The sequence below is a fragment of the Bos grunniens genome, chromosome 2 (genome assembly GCF_055505025.1).
Source record: "Bos grunniens cultivar Pamir isolate PY7600 chromosome 2, Bosgru_T2T1.0, whole genome shotgun sequence".
In the NCBI taxonomy this organism is placed as follows: domain Eukaryota; kingdom Metazoa; phylum Chordata; class Mammalia; order Artiodactyla; family Bovidae; genus Bos; species Bos grunniens.
This window is the reverse complement of record NC_141166.1, coordinates 32400022-32405021: the sequence shown is the minus strand read 5'-3', so window position 1 is coordinate 32405021 and position 5000 is coordinate 32400022.

Here is a 5000-nt window from a genome sequence, read left to right as displayed (position 1 = left end):
ACTTCATTTTATATGTAAACAGAAGGACTTCCTAAAAGGGCTTTTAATATACACTAAGTATATCCCAAGAATGGAACTACTATGCAAATCGCAGGAAGACTGTATTTGATATTTTGTTCAGTACTTTACCAGGAGCTGTTCACCAGTTTGGAAAGTCACATCACTGACAGTAAAAGCTGTGCGTGGCAACTGAGTCTTCTATATCCCTGGATTAGTCTTCATTCGTAGCTGTCACATTGGTGGTAATATTACTTTGAGGAACTCGCATCTATTTCATGATGTTGTCTAGCGTAGTCCTCTTCTGAGCTGCTACCTATTGAAATAACCCCCCAAGTTCTATTTCTAGCCTCTTTCAACTTGAAGTCTCTCCCAGCCCTCTTCTTATCATGCCCAAACCAGACATGGAAGGCTCCAACTGCATGCGTCTCAGGATAAAGCCTGACATCCAGGTTTGGAGGGAATAGGAGCGAGATGCTGATGCTGGGAAAGATTGAAGGCAGGAGGAGAAGGGGACGACAGAGGATGAGACGGTTGAATGGCATCACCGACTCAATGGACATGAGTTTGAGTAAACTCTGGGAGTTGGTGATGGACAGGGAGGCCTGGCGTGCTGCAGTCCATGGGGTCGCAAGGAGTTGGACACGACTGAGCGACTGAACTGAACTGAGGAGTGAGAAGGGGGCATGGATTTCCTGAGCTCCCTGTCAGGGGAGAGGACCGGGGAGTGCCTCTGTGGATCACAACAGAAAGGAGATGAACTGGGGCTGGCCTACCAGAGGAAAACCTTCGTGTCTCACTCCTGCCACCACGGCTGCTGCTGCCACCACTGTCAACATCCAGTTTCAAAAACCAGCTCCTCATTTACAGGCTTCAGATCCACCTTACATTTCTTGAGCACTGCCACTAGGCCAGCCATCATGGTACCAGGCGTCCCAAAGCACTGAGGTGGGTGTTACTGCCCCTTATTTTACTGATAAGAAAAGGGAGGGTGAGTTTCTACAGCAAAGAATGGAAATCCTCCTAAACCCGTCTCCCTGCTTCCAGAAAGGCTTGGATGGTCCTTCCCACCTTCCATGCCCTTTGTCCCTTTCTACGCCGGTGAAGGCTGGGAGGAGAAGGGGGCAGGAGGAGTCCTGGCCAGATGGCAGGGTATTAAATCAGATGACTCTGATTGAATAATTTGTTGCTCTTCTCTTAATTAAAAGGCTTTTCCCTAAATGACTTGCTGATCACACAGGCAGTATACACTGGTTGGGCAAGAATTGGGGGCACCAAGGGAGATCTAGACTGAAAGGGGAAGCTGTGAAAAAGAGGAGCCCAAAGGGTAGAAGAGGCCCGACTCATGCTGGGGGGCAGTTTCGGGGGCTCCCTCTCTCTTCACCCCTGAAATATGTTCAATCTAATGACAGAGACTTAGGGAACTGGTTCTTCTCTGGGTTTATCTGGAAGCTGACTCAACCATAGGACTCTTGAATTTCTGAGATCAACATGTAAGATTCATTTTATCTAACACATGGCTTGACACTCAGTTTCCCCCCAAGTGCCGTCTGGCCGTGAGAAGTGGTTAGAGGACGCTTGGAGGGTTTTGCATATATAATGTTATTTATACGCTTGATACACTGGAAAGGTGGTAAGGTGGTGGGGAGGGGGGCGATGACTCGGGGATCCTGTTGTTCCAAGCATTGTCACGATCTGCAGTTGCAATCAAATGGCATAATTTAATAAGCTCTCTATTTCTTCTGTACAATTACAGTGTATAAGTCCCTGTGACGAAAATCTGCTTCACAGCAATTATCATACAGTACCATATTTTCAAAGCTTCAAATGTAATTAGAACGTGTTATTGATACCATTGAGCTAAAGATTTAAACTTGAAGTTTATTCGTGAGGGATCGGTTCTGTGAATATTGATACTCTGCCCTTCGATTGCAGTTGGGAATTGGGTGGAGAGGCCAAATTCAGTCAGAGCCACGTAACACCCCCCTACTGAGGCACTCCCCCCAACAGCTTGTCCTTTAGGAGAACACCCTGTCAATCTGTAACTCTTTCTCTTAAACACCATTTCATTTAATTAACCAAATTTTCCTCAGCAGTTTTTGTTTGTTTTTGATAACGGGCAATTTTTAAAGTCTTTATTGAACGTGTTACAATATCGCTTCTGTTTTATGTTTTCGTTTTTCAGTCACAAGACATGTGGGATCTTAGCTCTCCTATGCGAGTGTGCCAAGTTGCTTTAGGCATGTTCTACTCTTTGCGACCCTATGAACTGTAGCCCACCAGGCTCCTTTGTCCAACCCTCACCCCCTGCTCTGGAAGGCAAACTTATAACCATTAGACCTCCAGGGAAGTCCCTTCCTCAGCATTTGTGATTCCGTCAGGTTGGATCATCCTCGGAGCTACCATTTTTCCCTAGTTATTTCTGGACATCAAATTCCTACTTGTCCTTCAAAAGCCAGTTCAGGCACCACTCCATCCACTTCCACTCCCTTGTCCCGTGGGCCCTCTGCACCCACCATCGCTCCAGACAGCAATGATCTCCTCGATAACCCTCACAGACATGCATTCTTTTCGTATCACATTTTGACACACATCTCCTATCTTCCCCTAGACTAGAAGCTCCTGGAGACAAACATTTTCCTTTTATGTTTCTCTTCCAATCATGGGGCTTTCCCAGTGGCCCAGGGGTGAAGAATCCTCCTGCCATGCAGGAGACATGAATTTGATCCCTGGGTCAGGAAGATCCCCTGGAGAAGGAATTGGCAACCCACTCCAGTATTCTTGCCTGGGAAATCCCAGGGACAGAGGAGCCTGGCGGGCTATAGAACATGGGGTCACAAAGAGTCAGATAGGACTCAGGGACTAAACAACAACAACAATAGTTTCAATCATGGACAATTGGCATCTTGCAGGCAAATAATAAAGAACAGATGCTTCTTACTTTGTTTCATCCATTTGCTATTATGTTATCAGTACCACCACCATTTTCATTAGAGTAGCTTTGTAGAACATTTTAAGCTTTAACTCTAGAATAATAGCTTACATCTATTAGCTTACATCACTTCCTATGTTCCAGGTGATAGGCTAAGTGCTTTACATGATCTGATTTAATCCTAAAAGTAAGTCTCTGGGATAGACTCAATTTTTCCATTTTATAAAGGAGGAAGCCAAAATAGGAAGAAAGTAACGTACTTCAATACAAATGCAAAGATCAAAGTGCAGAATGACATGTTCAGCCTGTTACCTTTTATAGAAAAAAGAACAAGGGTTAAATATGTTTTTACTTACATAGGTGGCACTAGTGGTAAAGAATCTGCATGCCAATGTAGGAGACATAAGAGACGCAGGTTTGTCTGCGTCTGGGTTAGATCCCTGGGTGGGGGAGAACCCCTGGAGGACGGCATGGCAACTCACTCCAGTATTCTTGCCTGGAGAATCCCATGGACAGAGGAGCCTGGTGGACTACAGTCCATGGGGTTGCAGAGTCAGACACGACTGAATATACCCAGAAATATATGCACTAATGTGATGACCAATATTGACTGTTGGGCAGGGAGGCTAAAAGCCAGAGGTGCAAGCAGAGGCAGATTCAAGTCTTGGAGGCACTGAAACTCATACAGTTTGGTCAGGACAGCGTTTAAAGAAAAAATAATATAAAATGAATAGAGAATCTGGTACCTAACAGGGTCTTAGAAGAGACCCATGCAAAGAGGTCCCTGAAGCTGAAACTCATATAACTTCATGTTAAATCTGCTTCCAGCTGGAAAAAAATAGTTCACTGTATGTGCTCTTACATGTGCATAGAATTTGAATCATGTGAATGTATTGCCTATTCAAAAAATATATTGCTTTAAATTAATATTTTAAAATACTCTCTCTCCAACAGATAGCATGAAACAGGACTTCTAAATTGTTCAAAAAGCAAATCACTGTTTTCATTTGTTGACAAGCAGAGAAGGAAGTGCCTGTAGTAAGCTAGGGAGGACGCTGAGAAGGAATTCTGGAGTCTCCTGTTTAAATGGAAACAGGGTATCAGAAGGTTGGGAATTTACACCCATCATTTGAAAATAGAGACTCTGGGCCTGAATCTAAAACTTACCGGATATCACTTAATGTGATACTTACCGGACTACACATCACTTGCTGCACAAGTAGGGTTAAGGAGAAAGTCCCTGCTCTTTCAGTAGCTTACAAGAGCAAAATAAAAACTCAAATCATAATGAGCTGATTGCTCAGAGAAAGGTTGATTTCCTGGCAACAGGGGCTGTAGGACCAAGGAGGTGAGTGGACTGGATGCTAATGCTCTTTCCCAAATGGATCTGATGGCCCGTGGTTTGCTATTAGTCAGCCAGGAGAAGGAGGTCCTTTACTGTAAACTACCTAGAAAGCATTCGTTCTCTTAACCACTCAATTAGGATAATTTACCCTCGTGATATATGGTACTGTTCCTGCTCTGTGATTTAGTCTGAGCATGCCTCCTTCTAATGCACATGGAAATAGCTCTGTTTGCAGCAGATGGCCAACCTGCATCCCCACCACCCTAATGCCTCACCCTGCAGCTTGCAGCCTGGCTCTGCGGAAGGGATTGATTGCAAGCCCCCAGGTCAACAGGAACATAAAACGGCTAGCAGCTCCCTCCATCTCTCTCTCTCTCCCATAGACAGAAAAAACTGCACTTGCAGAGAATTTGGAATGGACACTAAGGAGAATTGTCTGACAGGTAAAAAATGTGAAATACTGGAGTCAGGGTAGGAAGGAGAGGTGTGTTTCCCAGATCCAGAGGAATCCCACACTTTGGATGGTTATTTACATGCTGTCTTAGTTAGGGTGGCGACAGCATGCAGCCCTCAAGGCCACTTAAATTGAACCCTACTTTTGAAATTCCTTATTGATTGAAAGACCTTTTGTTTGTGTGATGTTTCATTTGAATCAGGAGTGGATCCCCTTTCTTTTTCTATTGAAGGGAGGGAAGGCAATTAACGGCTGCAGAAGTAAAAATCAAA